At 37.7% G+C, this 27,919-nt stretch overlaps 1 protein-coding gene across 3 annotated transcripts in view; it reads right to left on the bottom strand.

Moving 5' to 3' along the window:
- The window catches only part of LOC311083630 (uncharacterized protein), a 131,191-nt gene extending 116,050 nt beyond the window's left edge, over window positions 1-15,141 (bottom strand). For all 3 annotated transcript variants that reach the window (XR_014606333.1, XR_014606334.1, XM_084115318.1), the window contains exons 1-2: window positions 14,919-15,141; window positions 2,773-2,819 (exon numbers count right to left, since the gene is read on the bottom strand). The gene's annotated coding sequence lies outside the window, so the exon portion shown is untranslated. The remainder of the gene's footprint in view (window positions 1-2,772; window positions 2,820-14,918) is intronic.
- Between the last annotated feature and the right edge of the window lie 12,778 nt (window positions 15,142-27,919).

The raw sequence follows: 27,919 nt of genomic DNA, 5'->3' as shown, positions 1-27,919 counted from the left end.
TTGGTGTACATGCAACTAAGGGTGATGTGATGCAAGTCATTTATGCATTAAAATGTTTTTTTTTAGGAAGTTTTTGTAAGTGTGATGGTTTGTTAATGTCTGTATTATGTATGTTTTGTTGGTTAATGTTGCAGCAGTTTTCTCATTCAATTTCTCCCATGGAACACAATAAACAGTACCTTGAACCATGCCTATATATAAATTCCTATTTGGGCAAGACTGCGTTTCTCAGAGGGCCTTAGAGTTAGTTAGTTAAGAGTAAGTTAAAAATAACAGGAACACTGACAAAAAAAAAGACCTTTAGGGGTGCAACAGCTTGTCACGCTCAAAAAGATACTTTTGCGATTTTTCCACTTTGTTTTCCTGAGAGGGTAATTTTCTCTGTCATTTTTAACCAAGTTTATCTGTAAAACACCAATTTATATGACCTTCCTCTTTAGATAATGTTGCCCCACTGGATGTTTGTGTATTTTTCGTCTGTGTTCCTGTATGTGTTGTGTGTGTGGTATCTGAGAGGACTCTTGAGAAGACAAACAGCGGTCAGGAAATGGAAGGAAGACAGAAGATGAAAAGATGGAGAGATAAACAGACAGAAGGATTCTGCAGTCCTGAAGCAGAATGCAAAGCAATGCAGCTGAACTCATTCAATCACCTCTCTTCCCTTCATCTATTGAAACAGACAGAAGGATAGATAGACTCTCAGTGTGTGTGGGAGCTCTGCTCTCTGCCCATTCCTCCATCAACTCTGGTCCGCCTGGGTCATCCGTCTATTGATGGCTGGAAAAGGATGAGCGATATGAGGCGGAGGAGTCAGTCTGCTACACTAACCAATTTCTCACTGGTGAGTGAACTTGGCGAATCTTGGCAGGAAGACGCATGGAGTGTGTCTGTCTCCTGCCCTGAGGTCCAGAATTCACAATGTGGGTGTTACTATTCAAAGAACACAGGCAGTTACGGTTGTTACAACAATTGCACAAATGTTACAAAATCCGCACAACGTCTGGGTGTGTGCACACGTGAAGATAAATGTCTCGGTGATTGTGCTGGACAAACAGCATTTGAGAACGATCAATAAGTGCAGCAACAGTCGATACTCGTTGCTTCCTCCCCGACAAACAACATGTTCTTTTCTCCTCAATCTATCTCAATTTCTATTCTTCTCCCTTGTGCCAAGTCAATCCCTCCATCTTCCGTTTCCTTTGTCTTTCCCCTTGTCTCTCTCCTTCCACCCCCCACCCACCTGCTTGCTCTACTGCAGTGTGCTCTGATTGGATGAAAGCTTGTCTCGAACCACTTTAACTTTGTCCGAGTTGGTTATACTATTGGCTATCTCGAACAGGCCTGGGTGAGAGAAAGAAGGGAGGGAGGGAGGGGGACATTTCCCCTCAGTCCCGTACCCGCTGCAGGGAGGGCGCAGTGGGCATGACTTCACAAGCGAGGCCCAGGCAGACTTGTGGCCTGCCTGTATAGGACTGGATGGAGCCGGATCGGCCTGTTTGGCCTGGAGGCCTTTAGAGATTAAGGTTTATTTGATTGGGCACATCCATGGGCAGCTATCCCATGGCTAAGAGGGTGCCAGGAGACTGATGAGTCATGTTTTCACTTTGTTGCTTGATGCACAGATGTGCCGAATCCTGATACGATTACTGTTGATTCAGAAAGAAAATACTTTTGCAGGTTTTCTAAGACCTCAGTAGTTAATGGATGCCTGTTTCCGTCTCAGAGTAAATTGCAACTTTATTCTCATTATAATACTTTTTATTTTAAAATTAGACTTTATTTCTCACTTTTGTTACATCTCACAATTGCAACTTTGCTTCTCATAAATGCAACTTTATTTCTTCCAAATTGTGACTTTTTATCTCACAGTTTTGACTGTCTAGTAACTGCAACTTTATTTTTCAAAATGTGACTGTACATTTTGCAAATGCAACTTGATTTTTTCAGAATTGTGACTCACTTTGTTTCACAGTTAAGCAACTTTGTTTCTCATAATTCCAATTTTGCATTTCAAAATGTATCTTTATTTCTCCAAATTGTGATTTTTTTTTTAAATCAGTGTCGCAACTGTGACTTTCTCATTATTGCAACATTATATTTCGCGATTGACTTAATATCTCCCAATACGACATGCTGTATCTTGTGTTTCTCATTAATGCACCTTTATCGCATTGTGATTCACTATGTGACGTCATTCGACTTTTCATCTTGCAATTGCAACTTTGTGGGATAATAAAAATTTTGAGAGAAAGAAAGTCACAGTTACAAGATATATTGTCACAATGCATTTTGTGACATTTTGTGTTATGTAACTATCTCACAATGTAACTTTCCCACAATTACATTTTTATTTTTTACTCTCAGATGGAAAAAGGCTTTCATAATATTTAGCTTATTATGTACAGCGATTGAATACACGTTTGTGCTGTCCACATAGTCTATAAGAGCTGGACAGTACACATAAAAGAGAGATTGCAGTATGTATGTGGAATACCTTTCCAACTATAGAAGCACACAGGGGACTCACACATGCACAACCGCTGTCCTTCTAACCAAATTATGATGATCATATCTGGTTGACTCATGAATTGTGACTACAGAGGGGCGGTATCACCAACCACTCCCTTTTTATAACACTGTTCTGCTGGGTAATGTTTCGAAGACGGTTGAACAGACAGCTCCAACAGGACGCTGGTGTGACAGTCTGCCACCTGCAGGTTCACTACAGTACTGCAACCATGCAAATCAAGGGACATTTCACATTGCTCTTACCTCTTATGTGGGAAATATTCAATTCCATGCTGAATTTGCAGGTTCATCTGTAAGGGACATACAAAGAAAAACTCAGTTTAGTAAAAGAATTATAGTCAAACCTTTAAAGAAATGTTTTAAACTGTATGTCTCAGGAGTGTCTCAGAAACAAGACACTCAATGACGTAGGCACATCATGATCTTTACTCTACCCCTTTATCTCGATCCCTTCATTTATTTCTCTGTGTACCCTGGAATTATTCTTCTCTCCTGTTCTAAATCTACCTTAGTCCCTCCCCTCTGCTTTCCTCCCTCCCACGTTGTCCTCAAATGCCCCGGCCTGGCGCCCTGTTTAGCTCATGTTGGTGCTTTTCCTGTCTGTGTGTGTGCGTCTTAATGTTTCAGTTTTTCCTTGTGCTTCACTGCATGACAAATATTTACACGTTTTTATTGCCAAAGCAAAAGTGGCTAACGCAATCATTATTAAAGTGAAAGAATATAAAAGGAAGAAAAAATATATAACGTAGGTAAATTGCAGTTTTTCATTATTTGGCATTGTGTCAAATTTGTGAAAAACCCGTTTAATTATGATGGACTTCATTTCACGTACTTCATTCAACTTCTCGCATACAGGATTCGTCTCATTTCCTTTTTATTTGCATTGCAGGCAAAGTGTAACCTTTTATCTTGTAGAAGCTATGCTTTACTCTTTTTTCCCCCTCGATCTCCGGTTATTCCCTGCTTCCATTTTAATTAACGTTGTATCGCTCTCTCTCTCTTTCTGATGAAGAAGGGGGTGGGAATTGGGGTGGATATCCGCATTGGTTGCTATGGCACCAGACAGCTCCATTTCTACCAATGCACATGAGTAAAGTGTGTGTGTGTGTGTGTTTGACTGTGAGACGCTGTGCAAATTGTGAATGTCTGTGTCTTAGTCTATCATTCAGCTGTACTGTGACTAATTCATGAGCTACATTTAGTTTTTTTTGTTTCCTAAAACAGTCAAAAGTTCAATGACATTAAAAAGAGGCAATCAAAACTTGCCTACAAGCCAAGCAAGTGTGTTCATCTCAATTTCATGTTACTTTTCTGAAGATGGATTTAACCTGTTTGAATTTCACTATTTTGGTTTGGTGTTTCGCTTCCAATAGGGACTATTATAAGAGCACATCTGCTGCAAAGCTTTCTATTCCCCTTAGAGCAGTGTCTCTGATCTGTTGCTGGCCTTATGCTGGCCTTATTCTGGCCTTTTCTCTTCTCTCTTCCCAGAAGAGGGCACTATTGTTTCACAGACTCCCCTTACACAGAATTCTGAACTATGACCACGGATCTGAGGTCTTCAGGTTCAGCGTTATTGATCATGTAGCCCTTGACATTGTGAGCTGAGAGTGATTATTACAGTGAGAAACTAAACAAGCATGTGGATACTGATGTGTGATCAAGTCCTTTACAGCAAAACAAGCAGGTATAGGACAGATTTTCCGGAGAAACAACTAACAATGAAAAACTCTTCATGGGATCCACATTTAGCATAAATTTTAAGAATGTGAAACTACGAGAAAAAAAACATCCATATGTTTATGTTTCCATATATTTTTGTAAATGTGGGGACTACACATTACATAAATATACTGTTTAGAAATACCAAGATGCAAATAAAATACAAGTTCATACAATATTGTTCATTCAATTGTTTTTGTCTTTTGGGGAAAAAACAAACAATGAAAAACTCTTCATGGGATCCACATTTAGCATAAGCAAATTTTAAAACGCTGGGGCAAGAAACTGTGGAAAAAAATATGTCAGTCTGGTTTTCATATGAATTTGTGAATTTAGGGACACTACATTAAAAAAAAAATAGTGTTTGGAAATACCACAATGCAAAAAACTTACATAAAATATGCTTGCTTCAAGTGGTTAAAGTATTTTTCAGTAAGAACACATGCATATTGACCACGATGGCAACACATTTACCGAATAAATTCCTAGATAAGCATCACAAAAGTCACGTGTCTTTGCCTCAACAAGTTTGTGTAACTGAATAATTTGCTCTGAGAACGAAAAGAAAAGATGTTTCTCTGGTCATTTAGAAATGTTGGAGCCAAAGCCAGTCCATAAAATGTTTGCCAACATCTGAGAGGAAGTAGCCAATTTCCACAGAAGTGATGATTTTGTTCTCTCGAGCATGGGGTTTGAAATGTCACTTTTTCCCTTTGGAAACGTTTTATGCGACATTACTTTTCCTCACCTAAATTAATTTCACAACTTGGATGTAAACACAGATCATAAATGTAATAACTGAGCAAGGCCACCGCTTGCTGTTTCCTTGGAGCGTAGGCACTAAACAAACTTGCAGAGACATTCAAACACACACACACATGCATACTCTACAAGAACGTACACTGACTAAACTACAGCGTAAGCGTACAGTATTGTTGAAGGTCTTTGCTTTGAGGATGATCCTCTTCACCAAGTTAAACAAAAGGGCCTCTCCAGCGGCCTGTAAGACAAACACTCTTCCTAGAGAAAACACTGACAGTTACACTGTAACCCATACTGCGTAAGAGGACGCCTGTGCATGCACACACACACACACAGCTGTGCAAAGGCCCCATGGAGAGGTACAACTATGCGGATGTCTTGAGCCCAGAGCAAAGTAAAGACAATAGAGCCTTTGACAGTCTGACTGTTTCTGTATTTCACTACCGTCTAAATGTCTATCTCTCATGTCTCCAATTTTCCCTGTAGTTGTCCTTTCTTTTTCTCTTTGGCCTCAGACTTTCATATAATTTATCTTTTATAAAAGTAAATTATTTACTCCACGAATTTATACATAGTTCAATTAGTTTCAAATCAGTTCAAAGAGGTTGAAAATCATTTGACAGATTTACATACTTGAGAATTTTATTGATCCTTCTATTTTTAGCTTTACTAGATTAGAAAGTCCTCGTTACAGGTAGGTTTAAAGGAACGTTCTGCATTCCGTACAAATTAAGCTCGACTGACATAACTTGCGGCATAATGTTGATTACCACAAAAATGTATTTCCACATTATATACTGTTTCAATAGCATAATCGCAAGATGTAAACAAACCGTGTTAACATGATTTCAGTTAGAAAATCAAAAAAGTAAAAAAAAAAAAAAAGTCTAAAACCATAAACAGGCCTTTAAACACCACAACAAACACTTTACAGCTCAAATAATACACAAGTTTTAGCTAAAGAATTGCTTTAATAAAATTAAGCATCACTTTTTTTTTTGCTTTTAAAACTTAAAAAAATGTACCCCATTTACTTCAATTGTAAGTGTCTAAATGCAAAACTGTAATTTAAAAAAAAAAAAATTGTTTATTTCTTTAACTGGACAACACAAAGAATCAAATTGTACAAAACAGCTATGTGTTTTTAGAGAGAACGAACTGGGTTTCCACCCTAAGAGGCCTCTCTGGATAGGTGAGTAGGTTAATGTATGTCTTTGAATGTATGTGCATGAGCACTGTAAACATACAGTGCTGCTCTGAAAACGCTGCACCCTCTGACCCTGGAAACTGCTGCAGTGCATCAAGTTCATTCATATACATGCGTACACATACACTCAGCGGAGGCCTCTGGGAGGAAACACACATGCCTTCTCCATGTGACAATGCCAGCACACACACACACACACATACGCGCATATGTTTGGCTCCTTCCTTTCCTGAGCGGCAGACAAATGCAGGGAAAACATGGACCCCTTGCTGATTATTGCGCTAGTAAAAACATAATTTCTATCCATTAGGATGAAGTCATGTGTCCATTGTACAAACATACAATGATCATGCTGAAAATGGACTAGGTTTGAATTTAGAACAAACACATGAAAACCGTTCTAAAGGGAAACCGTCCTAGACACTTCTTAGTCTAAACTATCTTTTGGTCAAATAAGAGACATTCTGTGGCTCTAGATGTTTAGTGAATGGTGAAAAAAAAAGGAATGAAGAAAAATATCCCTCAAAGAGTTGCTCAATGAATCCTTGTTTGGAATGTGGCCAGATGTCCTGAAACTGTATCGACATACATGTTGCCTGTCAAACTACATTCCAGACCGGTTCTTTTTCTTTCTGGCTTTAGAATGGACACCTCAGTCATTTACCTGTTTAAGAGAACCCACAGCTCTTTCATAGTTACTGGCATTCTGGCTTCTCAGTTACCAATGACATTGATGTCATATGGGGAGTTGGGTTTCCAGTCTCACATTTTGTCATATTTTCTACCTGAAAATAGTAAACCTTTTGACAAACCAGCTATTCCAAATGTCTCTTCAATCAAAGAGGTCTAAATATGGCCAGAATAGCATCTAAATGTCAATCAAAATGTATTATATATAGTTTTTTAATACATGCTCCTGGTCTTATTATGAATGATTTATCAGAGAATGTTATTATTGAAAGAAGAAAAACTAATAGTCTTTAACCCTATACTGGATTAGCATTACCTGGTGACCTCTAGTCATTTGTAATAATTGCGGAGGTTGTCTGTGATCTTAATCCCGCGTGAATCGGCCATGTCTGTAATTTGTAAAGTAAAAAATTCCCCCGCAAATGACCTACCATATTTCGCCAAACACAGAGGTCCCGTGATAATATTAGTCCCGTGCGAATCGCCATCTCTGTGATTTGCCGGGGTCGTATATAATTTTTTCAAGGTTTTTGTTTCCTGTGCGCTTTTTTATCCATCTTTCACGAAGAATGGAGGCTGCGTTGGAGTGTTTTGATAGTATTTTGGGTGCTGGGTCATATCGCTATACACCATACAACTATACAATTTGCAGAAAGAGAAAGCTGAAAACCATCAGAAGAGCAAAAACAAAAAGAACGATTAGATGGAGATGGATGACATATATAACAGCATGCGGTAAAGAACATCATTCTGTTTATGATCATACAGCTAGACCTATAAAGACAAGACATTTCCCAGCAATAGCCTATTGACATCATATCCGGGAGATAAGTCAGTAAATTTAAGTAAAATCACAGGCTTCGCTTATCCCGTGCGAATGCGGCACACGAAATTCAGAAGTGGGGGGGTAATTTCTAAATCACACAAGGTCCCCAGATAATAAAAATCCAGTGCGAATAGGGCTTAAGTAATATTTAATAAGAAAATGTAAAAAAATTCTTCTTCTAAAATTTCCTTCTAAAACAACTTTCCCTTTCTCCACGTCACTAAGGCCTTGCAGGCTATTGGATACTGTCAACAAACAGAAAAATAGCTGCTTGGGTATTGCAAACATTTATTCAGGTCTGTAACACACTTTTTATCATCCAATCAATTCCCAAAGGACAAAAAGTCCCACTCCAGTTTTTTTTTCTCAATTAATATTGTTTCCCTCAGAAATACACACTGTTAACATCTACATGAATTCCCGTTACTTCTATAATGACGTACATTATAGATTTAATGTGTTGTGAACAGCACTTCATGTTGACTAACGGCTGAGTACAGTGTGTGTTTTGTGCGCGTACAGCTACATGACTTGCCACATGCTTCTCTGGACTTCTACATATGACAGTATAATAAACACAGCGGTCACTTAGCTTCCTTCAACTGCTTTGGCTAACTTTCATACACAGTCTCATTCTGTCATGTGTAATGTACACAGAGAGGCACTCTCATGTTTTGCTAAGAAATGCTGAAAGCCTAACGATGTGTTAAGAGGCATTTCTGCTGGATAGAGTAAACAAAGACAAGGTGACTGTTTCAGTCCCAATAAAACAAAATTCCCCAAAAAACAAAAACACAAAAAACACAAAAAGACTTGCACAAGAATGCCATAAACAGATGTTTCTGAAACACGTGCTGTGCTCTGATGTTAAATTTACCGAAATTAATCCATGAATTAACACTGGAGTGTGATTTTTCTCCGTGGTTGGATTTACTACACAGAAGAACGACTGGAACGTGTTCTTTGGCACCTCCCAGTGCAGCAGGAAGCTAGACGAAAACCGGGAGTGTGCTATTTCCAAATTGATTCGCTGCTGTCTGTGTGTTTCTCATTTTAAAAAAAAGGAAAGAAAAAAAGAAATTAGATCACTTTAATATCTATATAGAATAGTATATAAGAAAAATTGTTCTACCAGACAGCATTGAGATTAAATTGAGAGCAGTTTTGTTTGCTTAAGTTTGCTGTTTCTATCCTCATAAATTTCAGATAATGTTCACACACTGCAAAGATTTAGCAAAATATTAAAAGTCAGTTATTTCAATTATCTTCTCCTAAGGAAAAATCTTTTTATTAGAAACATCTAAGAAATAACTGAGGCTTTAAAGGCCCACTGAAGTGCCTTCAGCGTCTATTTATAGTGTAAGGGGCGGGACGCTTCGAATTCTAGAGAGAATTTGATTGGACAGAAAATTTGAGAGTAGAGTGCAGAGTGATGTCATCAAAATGATTGATCCATTTTGGCGGAAGTGAGAGACTGTAAGTTTTGAAAGCTTATATCTTCTAAATGAGAATTTTGTCATTGTTTTGGAGCACACTAGCTTACAGATAACCTAAATAAATTTCATACTAAAAGCCAAAAAAACTTTATTCCAATTTCATTAGGACTAATAAAACATAAGCACACATTAAAACTTTGGTCAATACGATCAAATAATTTTCTTGTTAAGGTCAATATTCTATTTGTCTGAATAAATAAAAAAATAAACACTAAAAACTACAATTAATCATTTTTAATGCCACAAGTTCATTTAGACGTCACAACACTATAATGCACAGTGTAAAAAATAGTGTTTTTAAAGATTAAAGAACTTTGATTGTAAGATGACAGCGCAGCTAATTGTAATGTAAAAATAGGCGAAATGACCATACAAAAAATTATATGAAAAATGAATCAAAATTAAATAAATTTAATATTTTCCAATAACACATATGGTACCAATTTATCTAATTACAGAACGTTTTCCTGAGCTATGAAAGAACAATCTCTTGATGTTTCTCTGAATTGCTGTCATTGGGTATTGAAAAAAAAAAAAAAAAAAAAAAACAGAGACACATCGACAACCAAAGGGAAACGTTTTACAATACAAAATACTCATTTGCATGACTGTCAGAACATATTTTCATATGTGAGAATTTGCATCACTAAAGCTTATAATGCACAACTATAGATATAAATATAAATATGCCTGAGCTCTGTGAATAAAAGTGTAGTGAAGAACTGTGTTCTTGTCACACCATTTGTCAAATGTCCCCAAGAAGCTACGTGCGTGTACCAGTATAAGCTGCTCAAATTCTATTTCTCCAGTCTCATCCAGTCACACATACAGCAGTTGACCCTGCCTGACCCCTGCAACTGTGGCAACCCACTTCCTGTCATTCTTTGGACTATTCTGGGATGCATGTACAGTAGATGCTCTAATCTAATCTCTGTAGCACCATTCACAAGCATAAACTCTAAAGAAAAAATCTAGTTGTAGTAAGCAGCCTTCCTCTCAATACCCATTATATTCAAATAGAAAAACACCAACAACAACCAAACCTATACGAACCCTGTCAGGACTCTATAGTGTAATTTACAGCACACTATGTCTGATCTATTTCTGGATGGGGAGTTGTGTCCCTGTTTTGGTTTGAGGTACAGGGAGATAAACAGAATCTTCAGTTGACGAGAGTGTTTGAGAGCGTATAGATGGTATTTTTACACAGCTGGGTCAGACTTAGCCCAAGGCATCTGTCTCACTCTCTCTTTCTTCATCTACAACACGACTAACCGTCTCAGATTCAAAGTTTCGCTTTCTGTTTATCTGTCCTGTTTTCTTCCAAATTCTCCTCCTGATCTTACAGCTCTTACATCTGTCAGCTACTTACGTCATTAATGTTTGTGTTTAGCAAATTATAACGAGGTCACAAAGTCTACTTCTGTTTAGTGCGTCAAATGAAACTGAGTGTGGAGAGAGATCTCCGGAGAGTTCCTCGAGCAATATATTTTACATGTTGTTATTGTGGTATGTTGTGTCTTTTTACTTTTGTTAAGTATACTATCTTAGATTAACAGTACTAATGTAAGACACACTACCGTTCAAAAGTTTGGGGTCAGTAAAAAATGTCTTTTTCCTAAAGAAAACACTTTGGATGAATTGATCAGAAAAGCAAAGACATTTATAATGCTAAAACATGTTTCTTTTTAAAAAAATGCTGTTCTTTTAAACTTCAATTCAAAGAATCCTGAAAAAGCAAAACCGATTTCAACATTAACAATAAAAAGAAATGTTTCTTGAGCTCCAAATCGGCATATTAGAATGATTCCTGAGGGATCATGTGACACTAAAGACTGGAGTAATGATGCTTAAATGCTGAAATGAATGATTTAGCTTTGACAATTACATTTTACAATAAAATAAAATGAAGTAATTTAAATTTCAAAATATTACTGTTTTTACTGTATACTTGATCAAATAATGGCGCTTTTCCACTACACAGTAACAGCTCAACTCAGCTCGACTCGACTCGGCTCTGTTTGGTTTTCCACTGTGTAAAAGTTGTACCTGTACCTGCTTCCAGGTACTTTTTTTCGTACCACCTCCGGCGAGGTTCTAAGCGAGCTGAGGTGAGCTGAGGCGATACTAAAATGTGACGTGAAAACACGGCAGACTGCTGATTGGTCAGAGAGAATCGTCACTATTCACTGCGTCATCATTGCGAGTATCCTGAATAAAAAAACAGCAAAAACAAAAACATCCAAAAACAGCATACACTCGATTTCCTCCATTGTCCTGTGTGTGTGGGTAGCGGGTGTGTCTCGCGTAAAAGATTAAGTCACGGCAGTTTCCTGCGGCGTCGCTATGACGACCAGGTACTATTGTGGAGGTACTATCTGCAATGGAAAACGGAGCGAAAAGCGAGCCGAGCCGAGCCGAGCCGAGCTGATACTGGTAATGGAAAAGCGCCATAAGAGAGTTCTTTCAAAAACATCTTAAAAAACATTCCAACTCCAAACTTTTGAGCTGTATGCTCTGTTAAGTTTCTGATTATAGAAACTAAAAACATCTGGGATCTGTCAAAATGGCTAATCGAAAACCAGATATAGTCCTCAATGTATTTTCAGCATTGCTGCCCTTCTAGCTGCCACACACTCCATTTAAATACAGACTGTCAGACTTCATCTAGCTCAAACAGTCTTATGATACGCTCCTTTGCATTTATAAGCTGAGAACTGAATTTAATGCACAGAACAGTCAACTTCACACGTGCTGATAGTCGACCTTCAGTCAGCTCATTCTTCTCTTCTGTATTTAGCAAGCAAGAAACAAAGCACTTGCTAATTGGATTGAGCAATATGATGTTTGTTTTTTTGTTTTTTTCTTCATAAAGGCAATCACAAGTAGTGAAGTTCTATTTTGTATCCCAACAAATAAGATGAGCCCACATGAGATAAAAGTAATTATGATACTGTAAGCAATTATACTTTCTTTTTTTTTTTTTAGCTAGATAATAACATAGCCTAATTTTACTTTTATACTAATAAACATTCTAAGAAAGACCCTGGTCTGCTATAAAAAAAGGATTAAAAATGGGATAACATCAATCAATTGAGCTAATAATAATAATAATAATAAAAAAAAATTAGTAGTTGTTTAATCAAAGCAAATACAACTGGGAATACATGTGCCCAAACAAAAGCACATTAACTACAGGTGCAACTCTTTTCTTTCTCTTCCTGTGAACTAAACAGAAAGAAGGCAGAAAAAGAGTAATAGAATACGGCAAAGAGAGGGGTGGGAAAAGGCACTTTCGGTCAGTTCATATGAGGCATGGCGGTTTTGGCAGTTGCTCTGGGCAACATGCCATTGTTTACATGTGGGAGGGATTAAAGCAGCTCTGAGCGACGCCATTGGCTGAGGTCAAGTTACACTATCAACAACTATTTTGAAATCTTGTGGTGAACCCAGCAGTGCTTCCAATTCACCTCACGGAGTCTGAAATGGTAAATTAAAATAATTGAACTAAATGCCATGAAATGATCAGAATTCAGTTTTCTCAATATTGTGAAACTGACATAACTGAGTTCATACATCTCAGCAGAAGATCACATGGTTCTTTTTAAATAGCAATAGTTCATATAGATCATATATATGCAGATGGTTTCTCATTAATTATATATGATCACTGTGGTTTAAATCATTTATTTTTTACAAGGCAGAGTGTGAAATCTTCAGACATTGCATAACAGTGCAGGAAGACAGAAGTAGAGCAAAGGTAAGGAGGGGAGTAGAGTATTCACAAAAATCCCACGGACTCTAATAACAAATAAAATAAATTTCATCATCGTCCATCCATAGAGAAAAACAGAGAACATTTAGTTTATTCACGTTCTAACAAACGGCAAGAAATAAATATTATATAAATATATTTACATATTTAAGTACATCTAATCTAATCTAATGGGTTCTCCAGTCGTCATCTTATTCAGTTTAGCCACTCAAAACAGCATCCAACCAAGAACAGAGCCTGCCCGTAATCTGAACTTTAACCTGTGAAGGACCAAAGTCCCTCATGACCTCATCGTCTCCTTTCACAAACACAATGGGAGTCATCGTGACCTCTCGCTCCTCGGTATGAGCCAGCTCAGCAAAAACCTGAGAACTAATCAGATTAAAAAGAGGAGGAAAGGGATGAGATCAGACCGAATCAGACACAACAAGAAACACTTTTTAATCACAGGTGCCTCCTCTGTTTGATTTTGTCCCACTTTTCTCATTCTCTCTCAGTGTAACCGAATAACGCAATGAAGACTTGAATTCGGAGGTTCTATCAAGTGCTGACAGTAAGGTTTGTGAGCGAAGCAAGTGTTGAAAGTCCACTATATGACCAATGGTGTGTATGTGTGTGTGTGTGTGTGTGCAAGTGGTCAGAAGGGAGGATGATGACTGAATGACCTTCACATGTGCCTGTTGTTATTTTCCATAGGGGTCAGCCACTAAGAATGCACGGCATGCAAAGACCGCATGTGTCTCTCTTCCTAGTAAGCCCTTTTCTCTCCCTCATTCTCAGTCTGTATCTCTACCTCCCTTTCTGCTTGTTCACTCTGTTTTCTTTCTGTCTTTTATCAGTTTCTCTGCCACAGATTCTTTCGTTCTCCATGAGCACAAAACTTGCGATAAGAGTTTGAAATTAAGTTCAAAAAGTATGGCTATTTTAGGCGGTTTCCCCTCAGGATATCCTTTTGGACATGCTGTATATTTTCAAACTCTCATGCAGATTACCACCCAACCACGAACCAGAAAAGTCACCCGACAACTTTTGCAGGCTGTGTGCACACGCACACATTGCTAATGCAGCATAAGCATAAACAATTCAAAGCCCTTAAGCAAGTAACTGAGGAGCGATTGTATGGATTAGGGAGCGATAAGAAAGAATCAGAGCTTTTTCTTGCGTCGCTTGGCTTATCAATCAGTCGACGGCATATGCAGACAGCTGTGAGGAACTGCTTTGATGCCGTCTGAAACTATGTCTCTGTGTGTGCCCCCTCAAAACACTAGGGAGAGAAAGAGAGAGTGAGTCTCTATTTCTGGATGCAGTAGATGTCTGGACGTCTGAACAAAGGAGACACAGACGAGACAGACGAGGAAAAAGACGGCAGCTGAGTCCATCATACACTGCAGCAGTGAGCAACCCCTCCGTTAATAATACAATCTGATTAATACACATCCATAACACACGCAAACACTCCAGATGAGTATATGACACACACACGCATGCACGCATGCATACAAATTCATATGACATTCAGTCAAGTATATAGCATAACTCAAATACAGCACATGCACACGGATCACAATATTTCTTACTTTTACAGATTTCACAGAGTAGACATAATGTCAACAGTACTTTTATCAAGTATGTACGTGCAAATCTTGTCTGCAAAAATATAGTCTTTTTACCCTTCTAAACTGATCATAAGCCTCCCAAAGCGAAATACTGTTACATTTAAATCACGTTTAAGACATTTAAAGCCACGTGTTTAGATGAAGAAAACCTGTGTGCTAACTTTAGAGACCTCCCATTGCCATGTAGTGAAAAACTGTACTGAGAAAAACATGCTCATGGTATCAAAACCTAACCTCACAAACACACTCACTCACACACACACGACACTCAGCCAGACTCCAGAAATATACTTACCCACTACTCCACAACTTCAGCCGTCCGTTCCGTGTGGGGACCGTTCTTTACATTCATGCAGAGATATCTGAAAAACATGTACAACACACCTTCTGCTCTGCTCCTCTATTTCACTTTACTTTCTTTCCTCAGTCAGTTAAATCCAGTTTCAACCTCTTCCCTGAGCAAAAAGAGCGAGAGAGAGAGAGAGAGAGCGAGAGAGTGGTAGAAGCTAGTGAATGCTCCAGACACAAACGCTCAGTGAAAAGACCACTGCCACTTTTCTGCATACTCTTCCACCCCCCCACCCTCCTCTGCTCAGCTCTCCTACCCTCCCCTTTCAGAGACTCAGTCCTGTAGCAGAGCAGAAGCCATCTGGTACAGGCCAAAGTCCACTGCAAATGCAGTGTGTGTGTGTGTGTGTGTGTGTGTGTGTGTGTGTGTGTGTGTGTGAGAGAGAGAGAGAGAGAGAGAGAGAGAGAGAGAGAGAGAGGAAGAATAAAATTTGCTGTTTGCACTGTATTGAGTTTGCATCCCCACAGCGTGTGAAGTTATGTAAGCATACAGTGTACTGTCTGTGTGCTTTTGAGAAAGGACCAATGGAAGTCGTGGCGGCTTACTTGGTGCCATTGGCAAGAAAAGACATGGGGGAACACTTTTTAAAAACTTAGTAGTTCTATACATGTGTTAGTTAAGTGGTACAGTACAGCTTTCAATTAACGTGCATGGGGCATGAAGCTGCTGCATATATTTATTTGTCTATTATGTGTTAGTTTTCTTTTAAGATGCAATTGACAGACATAAAACAGTATGAAAATAGCATAAAACTTACCATTAAAGTGCCCCTATTATGCTATTTTAAAGGTTCCTAACTTTGTTTTGGAGGTCTCCTTCAATATGTTTACATGGATTCAAGGTCAAAAAACACTTTAAATTCCTCATAATATACATTGCAGGTTCACCTAATTTCTCAGTGTCTGAAACGGTTTGATAAAGGATTCAGTCTCTCTAAACCCCTCCTCTCCGATAGCCTACTCTGCTCTGATTGGTCAGATGGCTCAGTCTGTTGTGGTTGGTCTACCACTTACAGCACGTCACGGAAATTAAACAGCCATTACCATATCTGAATTTCAGCTCCGGAGGCTTCCTCAGCACTTGTACACAGTGATACGAACAGTAACAATGGTGCCGGTTTTACCATGTCAATCACATCCTTTGGAAGTAAACTTTCGTAGCACAGAAAACCGAGTCTTCTCAACATGTCGACAAAGCGAACCAAACTATTTCAGGCCTCAGCTACAACTACAGTGTTTGAGGGAGGGTCTAAGTAGATGTTGTTCACGGTCAGCTAATGAGGACTATGTAATAAACCTACGTAGGTTCGTGCAAGAAGTAAAGAGTGGAATTACTGACAACTCCTTTCAGGTAGTTCAGAATTGACCCTTAGCAGGGAGCTTGATTGACAGGTGATCTGACCAATCATACTTCGCCATCCGCCATTTTGTCCGACAAAGCAGTCAGGAGAGTTAGTAGATTAACATGGGAGGATTTGAACTTGAAAAACGGAGTGTACTGACGTCTTTCCGTGGTTAAAACAACATTCCTTCTTATGTTTGTTCATGTTTATTTGAGGCTATAAATTAACTAGAAGGAAGAGATGATCGGTTCACGAGCAGCTTTAACTGATGCTCTACAGCGATCTGTCACGACACATTAAAGAGCCACAAAACGGTATTTATTGTTTAAATTTCTTTTAAAAAATGACCATATTTGAAAGGTGAGACTTTGTTTAATATGTTTAATATCAAACGTAACCGAAAAGTAACCTGGTCTGTCCTGTCTGTTAGTGTGTTGTCAGTCTCCTCTCTGCTCCGCAATGTATTTTTCACTGCGTGAGAACATGGTGTGGCGTGAGAACGGCGTAGCTTGTCGGACATAGCGACAGTAACTAAGGGAGGCGGGTCTTTGCGAATGGTCAATTGGTTCTTTCTTTTGGGAGACAGTAACTACATTTATCGGACACTTAGATAGTTAATTGGTTTACTCCAGAAAGATATTTATTACAACGACTATATAATACATCAGTATATATAGTACACTATACTATATATATATATGTATATATATATATATATATATATATATATATATATATATATATATAGCAATCATAAGATCATATTCATGTTCTGAACACATTCTGATTCCCAAAAGTCATTTATATCTGATGATCTGAATCTGAGATTCGAATCTGCGACTGATAAGCATGATAACCATGAAAAAAGGTGCAATAGAAAATGTTATCTCTTAATATACGTATAGTATGCAAAGGTAAAGTTCTCAAATCCTGTTGTTTTTTCAATCCCCTTATCAAAGAATTTCCCTTATCAAGTTTTCAGATCAAAACCAAACTTACTGTGTCAACACAACTAATCAAAGAGAACCTATACTGTATATGCCTTCATATGACAGAGATTTCATAACCATGGTCATCTTCGTCTTCAAATAGCATTATCACCTTCCTATCACTCCCTCTCTTGCCTAAAAGAGAAAAATAGTGCACAAATTGTGTTACTCTACACTACAACAGTGAGCACCAGTCAAAAGTTACATTTAAAAAAGTAACTACTTTGAGGCAACAAAATCATGAGATAGCTTTGATCTGTTTTTGATCTTTTGGTCACTACATAATTCCCAGCCTTCCTCACTTTATGTTATTTCAGTTTTGATGACTGTTGTTCTATTATTCTAAAATGCAGTCATAATATAGAGTTTTTCCAACATTTATCTAATACTGTATATTTCTAAACTGTACCAGCATTATTGTCAGGAGCATTACACATATAGCAATGGAAGTGTGTCGTATATGGAAAATAAATGAGGACATCCTGAACTGTGTGTATATGGTTTAGGGCAATCTGAATGCTCTCTGATGTCTGTCCTAGAAATCCCTCAATCTAATATATCCCACAGCTCTGACACCAACAGCAGATCTGTCTGTACATAATCTCCTCTTTTTTTCCTGACCCACATTTACACATTTGCATACTGTAAATGAGTCTATATATACATATAGGATACAGACTATCTATACGACAGCAGATAAAGTACATCATGTCCCACAGTCAAACACAGTCACACCCAGAGTCACTTTCAGTCACTTTCATCAGTCTTTCATCAGACTGAACGTTTCATGTTTGCTGTGTGTATAAGGCATAAGGAGTCCAGACTCCAGCATCCAAATATTAGAGCATTCTAGGATCTAGGAATTCATGACTCCAAAAACTGGCCAGAACTCTTCTGGGCTTATAGACATTATAGCCATCATTGCTTTCACACATGAATGTATAGGAGCCATGGCTCAGTGAGCCTAACTCAGAGAGATCACAGCTGTCCCCAGAGGCAGGCCGCCCTTAAAAACCTTGTATGTGTGTGTATGTGTGGCAGAAAGAAAACTACAGAGTGCTATCTGGAAATAGCTCCAGTAATCCAGCGAGCAGACAGAACATTCTGTCTGTGTTTTGTACTATGCTCTGCTGGCTTTGCTGAATCATAGCAATAAGCATAACACTGAGGACAGCTACACGCAGACTGTGACTAGTGCAGCTTGGATGACATAGTAGATCTATGGGTAACGCTAAACCATGGTCAGCCTGAGCAGTGTAATCTGATGATTTGGGTATATATAGATGATGTATGGGTGTGTATGTGTGTATGTATATAAACATAAAACATAAAAAATAAAAGGTAAGTGTAAATATATTATATAGAACATATATACACATATATACAGTATATATACACAAACTTTGTGTTTAGATGTGATTAATCAAGATTAATCGATTTGACAGCACTAACATACGTGGCCTAGTGGCCAATCTCCACAGATTGCACATTCCATCAGTGAGAGCAAAGCACAGCTGCACATAAAACATTGCAATTCACACAACATAATGGGAGACATATCATAGTTCAAAAGAGGACAAATTGTTGGTGTGCAACTGCGCATCTCACTGCGCATCTCATGTGACCAGGAGGAAAGCAAGTCTTTGTGGTGTATTGAGAGCCAAGGCATCAATGTTCCCTCTAAGGCCTCGTTTACACTGTCAGTGAAATGTGACCCAATTCCAATTTTTTGCTCATATGTGACACAGATCAGATGTGTTCTATGACAGTGTAAACAGAAAAAAAACGCATGCATTCGGATATTTCGAGATCGGTTTATGTATGTTTACACGACAACGATATGCTTAAAACGGAGACGTTTTTCCTTTGAGTTTTCCGGGTACAGACGACACCATTGTCAAAATGATCCCCATTCACATGGATCCGCGTAACGACTAAAAAACGCTGTATTCTGCTGCCAGGCCACTAGATGCAATGAAACACTATATATTGAACACATAATACGCATGTGCATGACGTCATCGGTTTCAGAGATTTGCGTTTTTGTTGTTTACACTGACCGTTTTCACACACCCAAAACGCCATTGTCTTGTAAATGAACGGCCACATAAAATGTTTTACGTTTTTACAGGTTTTATAGAAAGAGAATGATGTGAGCGGCAGTGAGCAAGTCGCGGTAAGAATACTGTCATGTTTGCGGACCAGATAACTCAACGCAAAGACGTGAAATAAAAAGTCATGTTTTAAAGATCGGCTTGATTAAGTGGTGGAAATAACGGATGATGGGCAAAGAATGGTAACAAAACTCAGACAATTTCGATTTACAATTTCACACCAACCACAAGTGTAGCATACAAACTCAAAATACCTCAGATACATACATTTTTACATACAAACATTTTTGTGTGTTTTATGGGTTTCAGGGATGTTTGGATAACTATAAAAGAGTTCACATGTTCACTTTTCTAGAAAATATTTAACTATTAGATCTATTTAAATGCTTCAGTTTGACTTCATATTATAATAATATAATATCAAAACAAATTGAAGCATTTAAACTGATATAATGTTAGTTTTTATATAATATTTTATTATATTATAAGCCTAATAAAGAACTGATCTCACAAGGGTATTGTTTAGGGATCCTTGCTATTTAAAAGTTTGAAAACCCCTGATAAAGAAAATCTTGGAAATTCATAAGCAATAAACAAACATTTAATTTTGATGGTTTAATGCTGCCTGTAGCATATACTTGACTGCACAAAACACATTATGGTTGTCCCAAACCATCTCGGTCTGACTTCTTAATTTTTTTTTCATATTATATTATATTATTATAAAGAATTGAACAACTGTCCTGCGGGGGATTTTTAAATTAAATAAAATTTCTTGGTAAAGACTTGTACAGTAAAAATAGAACTGTAAAGAAAAAAAAACAGGTAACCTAAAATGTGCTTAATTAAAAACTTCTGACTGCTTGTTTTAAAAAATATGATTTAATATATCACTAAGTTACATCAAGGGTCAAATACATTAGAAATGGCATATTAAAGTTATAAGTTACAACTGCATGATGAAAACATTTTTTGTGTTTACACGCTGTACAGGTCTGGTATAAATAATGTTTTTACTCAGTTGGCCAAAATGTCTGCCCAATGGAGAACATTTTTGCTCAGCAAGAAAAATAATTAGAGGGAACATTGCATGGTATCCAGGGTAATGTCGGCATTCCGCCACGAAGGATTAACCACATCCAACAGGAGTAACTGTCGACGCAAAGAAAGCTGTCTGAAAGGGATGCACGACGTATCGGTATTGGCTAATATATGTTAATTTTTAATGTTATGCTTATTGGCTGATAAGAAAACATATCACTTCAGATGCGCACTGTTCGCCATGATGGTTTTTATTCTTTAAATACGATTGGAATCACTTCGAAAAAGAAAATACAGTTAAGTGCAACATGCGCAGCACAAATCTGTCATATAGGCTACATAAAATTATAAAGAGAACACTACTGTAAAAGAATGTGAATTCTTTGTACGGCCGTGTTATAGAACGTTAGTCGCTAGTGCTTTCGCAGCCTTTTGTTTTGTGCAATTGTAAGTTGTAGCATTATGTTTATTATGTGTATATATATATGATTTATCTCATATAGGATGTGTTTGGTTAAGTTAATTAACGCGGTAATAAAGCACTTCAGTTCACCGGTGATCATGTTTAGCAATAGCGCATCAGCTCAAATGAGAAGGGTCTGTCTGCGTCCTGCAGTAGGCTACTACAAACCACACCCATGCAAATTACACCCAAGTTACACCTCCCCTGAAGAAACAAGCGTGGATGTCATTGACTTAATCTTTTGAAGTAAATTATTTTATATTTTATGTATGAAATGTTTGAAAGACGAGATTATGTTTCTTACGAATCTTAAGAAATAACAGCTAGAAATAAAACAAAATACATTATACTATCAAATTCATATAGACTCATGGTAATTATAACTAACCTAGCACGTAACTTAGTTCAAGTTCACTTGTGCATTCACATCACTTTGTGCAGATATAATTTGCAATATTATGTTTATGTCGTATTAATATCTGATTAATCTCATATAGGATGCATTTCATTTTAGATGTTTCTTTTTCAAAAACATTGATGCATTATTAATAATAACTAGCACTTTTATTTTTCTCGTATTATTTTCATCAACAATATGGTTTAATTAAAATCACTCCATTATTGTCAATGTGGATACGATTCCAATTTATTTATCCATGGCACATGCATTTTGATTCTTTTTGATAAAAAAAGTTGTCCATATGAGTGTAAAATTAATTTTAAAACACTGGTTCAAACTAGGCTACAGTGCTGTATATGTTTGATTTATGTTGAAGTGCTTGAAAACATGGATTTTAAAGGTGAAGCTTTTGTTGGCTCTCAAAAATTATATAAAAATGTGGATATAGATTTATCAGCCAATATATCGGTTATCGGCTTTCAAATATAGGCTAAAGAATTAGTGGTTATTGGTATCTGCCAAAATTGACACATTTGTGCATCCCGAGATGCCGGATGCTAACCCGTATTTGTATCCAAAAAACAAAGCTGCCCAAATCACTGCAGAATTAAATGCGCACCACGACTTCTCCTGTTTTTTGTTTGGAGCTCCACAAGTCAATATTCATGGTCAAACCTTTGGTCACTCGTGCCAATGCCAAATATAAATTTCAATAGTGCCAGCAGAGGAAATCTTGGACTGTGGACAATGTAAAACATTGTATTGTTCTGTGATGAGTCCACCTTAACTGTCTTTCCCACATCCGAGAGAGTTACAGTAGCTATGTTTCCATCCAAAGTTGCGAATTTAACTTATGCGCAAAATTGGAACATCACATCAAACATTTGAGAATAAAGCACCATTTCCAGTCGAAGAGAACAAAAATCGTGGCTTCCTGATAAACTGGATAAATATCACTGTATATTGTTAGGGGGTAACAGTTTAGGACCCAAACACCAGATGTTTGAAAGAAGACCCGGAGTCAGAATTATAATAAATTGAAGAAAAGTTTTACTTTGCAGTTTCATCAGCAAAAGTAAGCTTCAAGACTCACACAGGAGTTTGTAGGCCACCCCGCTTACAGTCACAAAGATCACAGCAGTTATACCCTACTCCAAGGTCTAAGCTACGTCCTTGCTTCAGGCTGCAGTTTCTGATTGGCTAATAAATAGATAAACATAGTAATTTTCCACACATATACAGATAGACCGAAGCATATATCCATTGATTATGGCGGCTGACCCTGAAGTTAGGCACGTCATGACCTTCCAGGTCGCAGATTTGGGTTGCTGGTCGCCAGCATGGTCAATCTCCAATAATGCCAGTGGTTCCTTAACCTGTAGCCAAGAAGACTAACACACACACCGACACACAGCTTTTCCAAGGTTGGATTTGGCCAGGTTCTAACTATAAACATCAAAATAATACATTATTTCTCTCAAGGAGAGCTACACTTTAGTCTGACTGGAAAGTAAGGCTTTAACAAAGAAATGGTCCCTTAAACTTTTGGCTTCAATGACCCCTATATGTTTTAACACGTTGAAGACCTTTCTCAAACAAGTCAATATTTAATTTTTGGAAGCCGGGCTAAATAAGCAAGCACTGTTACTGCATTCAGATATCAAATACAGACATTAAAGAATACCTGTTCTAATTAAACAATAACGTTTCAGTAATCTCACTGGTAACTTCTATGACGAAGTAAAATCTCCAGAGAAGTCATTCAACTTCAAGGAACAAGGAAACATATTGATATAATCACTCACTCATTACATACACATTGAAGCAGCAGTGCATTCCCAGAAGAATCCACCCCCTTCAATATATACATTTTTCATATATAATAAATTACTTGCGTCTCAGAGCGCACAGACAAAACACAATAAACGGGTTATCTTGCTTTTTTGGGAACGCAGTCGTGTAAGACAGTTCTGGGAGGTAATTGTACCGAATCAATTTGATGACAGACTTTGCTCAGTCATTTCAGAACAACCAAAACAGCTTTTCAGATGCTATGCTACAAGATCGGTCCGCTGGTTGGTCCAGTTATGCCGTCCCATCGCAAAATCATATGATTTTTTTTTTTATTCACATCGAGGAATTTATTTGGTAAATGTGTTTCCATCGTAGTTTATGCGCACATTTTCTTTTCAGATAAAATTTTGTATCCTACTCAAATGAGCATTTTTTTCCAGCAGTTTTTGGAGCATTTTTAGAATATATGTGCATCTTGGCGTTTCGTTTCCATCCAGTAGTTTTTGATGCAATATACCAAAATGTGCATAAAAATAGGTGGAAGGAAACAGCTAGTGTAGATAAGCCCCAAAAAAGCTTACCAGCCTGACTGTTGCATGCAATTTTTCACTTTTCTTGTAAACCATGAGGGAATTCGAGGATAATACAAGAACAGTGAAGGAAAAAGAAACGCTGTCGTTCTGGCTTGGTGAAACACTTGCTTGGTGATGTTTGCAGCTAGACAAGGTTGGATATATCCAGGTCAATAAGATCCTCACTTGAGGATAGTCTATCTGCTGCGTAAACCACAGCCCACGCACAATGTTCCAGCTCACTAAAATGTCACTTTGATTTAAATTACGGATACTTTTGTTTCTTTCCCAACAAACCCTTTTTTGAGTTGCTGAAATTGTTCAAAACCGTGTTTCATTTGCAGACAATAAAGGTAAAAGAAGATTAGCATCAATAATTCTTTTCACAGAGTTTGCTATCTGTTCTTGCAGTTTCTCCAGTTCTTTGTCAGGGTTTGTGTGTGCGAGTGAGAGACACACACAGTAGGGAACACCTCTTAGACCCCAATGGGCACCCGACTGATACCTAAGGTCAAAGGTCATGAGAAACATACAGAACAAAAGAGCTCTTGTGCGCAGTGAGAGACAAGTGAGCGCTCACAGTGTGTAAGTCTGTGTGTGTGGTACTAGAGACAGAGGATTGACAGAGTTTGTGCACAGAGACACGGACCTAGACATGTTCACTTTGAATGAAAGGTTGAACCAATGAAAAGTGGCAAAGAAGGACAAAGGCAATTTTCTGAAGGTAACAATATCCGGCCACCCTCAGGCCATTGACCCACACACAAAAACAAAACAAAAAATATCAACATTTAATAATTTCCCCATTCCACCATTTAATCAGTCCATACATTTATGATTACTGGATAAGATTAACACAAATCGGTTTAACTGGTTCATTTTGAGTCAATTTGAATTTTATTATTATTAGTGTTATTGAATCAATTAGTAGTAGTATTGAATCAATTATTAGCTTGAATATATTTTAGAATATATTTTTAAAAATCATTCATATTCAGACCAATTTCCAAATGAATCATTCAAACTTATATGATTTATGAGTGTTTTTTTTTCCAGTTATTTTCTGTGAATAGTTTGCACTGATTCACAAATCAGTCTGAATGATTCATTTATAGCGAACCAATTTTTGTATTTTTAATTCATTCAGACTGATTTGTGAATTAGTGCAAACTATTCACAGAAAATAACTGGAAAAAAAAACAATAATATACAGTTGACTTTACTGTACCCAAGAGCAATTTTAACCAATTACAAATTAAAAATACCTAGAAAAATATTAAATTTGAAATTTCATGAGCTTTTATTCATTTCCATGACTTTTCCAGGATTGCTTTGTTTTTAAAGAGAACGCTGAGCAACAGAACAACAGACAGTGCTGGTGTAGTGAACACGAGACCTAAAAGACATAGAAACAGTGGAGAAGACCAGGGACCGTATTCACAAAGAATTTCATCTAACCACTAAGAGCTAGGAGTTTTAACTAATTAATTTTTTTCAGTGCCCAAATACAGAGCCAAAGCTGTATTACATTTTTCTTTACCTTTCCTTTCTACCTTACAATTATTAGCACACACATTCATTCAGCCTGAGAACAGAGGCATACACTGAGTATGGCATGTGACCCTGAGTTGTCTCATAGCGGTGGGGGTCGCTTGAGCAATTGAAAATGTTCACCTTTGATGGCTAAGCTATCTATAGTCAATCAATTAGCGTCACCTGATGCACTTGTATTGTTGAGATTCATGCCATAGACTGTGCGATTTCGGCAATCCCAAAGGATCATAACAAATCACACTTTACGACATGGATCCATTAAACTTGAGTACTACGACATGCATGTAGATTGTACGATGATGACACCTATTGAATCGTAGGCTACAACACAAGTTAGTATGGAAGAATAAAACGTCATCAGTATGCACTAGTGGTAAACAAATAAAGCAAGATGAAGCACACTTTGGCAATTGTGGTTTTTATATGCGCTGTAAAAAAGAGGAGGAAGCAAAAGAGGAGAAATATGGACGTGACGATGGCTAGGGATAAGAGGCCAACCTGGCATGCCAATTTTGTAAGTGGAGCTTGAGGTAAGTCGTTTTATGTTTTAGCACCGTCGTGTTGATCAATACGCCATTTTATGTTGCATTTTTATTGGCTAGTCACTAGATGTTGGTTGTAGCAGCAAACACACCGTGAGATGTTCTGACACTCAGAAAATTATGGCAGGCTATCTTTGGTCGCAAGAGCGTGACAACGGCCATCTTTGAATCGCTTTTATTGTACGACGTAGGACCACAGTTTAGGAGCCATGACCACAGAATGATCTTTCGCCTGGGACAGCCCAAAATCATACAATTTGTACTGGGCATAACAGGAAATGGTTAAAGGTTCAATATGTAAGAATTTTGTATCAAAATATCCAAAAACCACTTGCACAGTGTTATATATTTTTTTCAATTATGTACTTACATTATCCTAAATGTTTCCAAGAATTCGTAAATTCAGAGAAATTCACAATTTTAAATAGAGCCCGTCACTTGTCGCCTGTCACTGACGTAATATCCACGTTATCCCTGGTTTCCACTCGTACTGCCATAGTAACCATGGCGACAGATGTGGACAACTGCATATTGTTTAGCGGCACGCTCACGCTGTTGTTGTTTCGTTCAAACATTATGGATCATGGCAAGCAGACTTTGGAACAAAAGGAGAACTAAAACGAGGATATCGGCGTGCCGTTTTCGCGACGCCGAGAGCTTTGCGGCAAAACTTGGACTTGACAAAGCTTCACAACTTGACAGAAACTCCACTCTTGCATGTACTTTATTAGACAGGTGAGCAAATGTACATAAAACAAATCAATGTTATATAGCTCAACGTGATGAATATGCTCAGTATGTTATTCTAATGTTGATCTAGCTGCTAGTCTCATATAGCCAACAAACTAACACATAGAATAACATTATAACTTTCAACACACTCAAATGCTGTTTAGTATGATAGTGTAGCGTTAGACCAAGTGAAACAGCGCTGTGTTACCTCACAAGTTTAATTTGTCAAATAAACTGACTTGTGTGAGTAGTAATTCAGCACTTGCGGGTAGTTCGGTGGAATGAAATGTCCTTATTCCTTTATATCCGCGGGACTCGCGTATGGCGCTGATATCTGTCTCTCATTAGCAATCGCGCCCAGCTTCATAACACAGTCATGTTAAAAAACATGATTTTTTTCACTCATCCATAAACATTATTAGATCCATCGGCATGACGACAAGTTCCCCTGAATTCTTTGACCTATCACAGTCTACTGGTTTGGAGGTCACTGTGGGTAACGCCAAGATGGGCTACAATACTTAAAAGAACGCTACTTAGCTTGGCACACCTGCCATCTTTACATTCATCTTTTGCCCTGAAACATTAAATGTGCACTCAGTATTTTGGTTATTATAAGTAATTTTGGTAACAAGTAAAAAAAAATGAATAGTATTTTTTGTTCCTGATATTCATTACAGTAGTTTTGGACTATGCAGTTGACTCAGTGTCCCTCATTGTTGTGTATATTTAGATCAGGGATGGGCAACTTCGGTCCTGGAGGGCCACTGTCCTACAGAGTTTAGCTTCAACCCTAATCAAACACACCTGAACGAGCTAATCAAGGTCCTCAGGATTACTAGAAAATTACAGGCAGGTGATTTTTTCAGGGTTGGAGCTAAACTCTGTAGGACAGAGGCCCTCCAGGACAGAAGTTGCCCATCCCTGATTTAGATGTTTAGATTTAGATGTATTTTAGAGTCACATCCTGCCATCTAGTGGCTAATAAGAGTATTTCATGCATCTGCAATAGTGAATGAATGGTTCATTAAAATGGAAATTCTGTCATTATTTACTGACACTCATTGTTCAAACATTCTGTGTTTTCATTCTTTCGCAAAAGCAGTTTCCTTCACGCCCATTTAGGGACTCCGTACATACACAATCTCAAATGCATATCCATAACACTATAGTGCATAAATACACTAACTTGAGTGAGAGGACTTCTTTCCAGCATCGTCTTCAATGTCAAGTCTTCCATTAGTGTCACGGATGCAATCATGCAGCACACTTTCTCCTCTGCAAGGACACAGCAAACAAGTCCTCATTGCTGCAAAAAGGCACAAAGATCCAAAGTACTAAAGACTAAAGTCTGAACACCCACAAAAAAAAAAAAAAAAAATGTTTACAGCAGAATTCAACACA

Source organism: Abramis brama (genome assembly GCF_963993115.1).
Source record: "Abramis brama genome assembly, chromosome: 5".
Lineage (NCBI taxonomy): Eukaryota > Metazoa > Chordata > Actinopteri > Cypriniformes > Leuciscidae > Abramis > Abramis brama.
The sequence above is the reverse complement of the archived record's forward strand: the minus strand, read 5'-3'. Positions and strand labels throughout refer to the sequence as shown.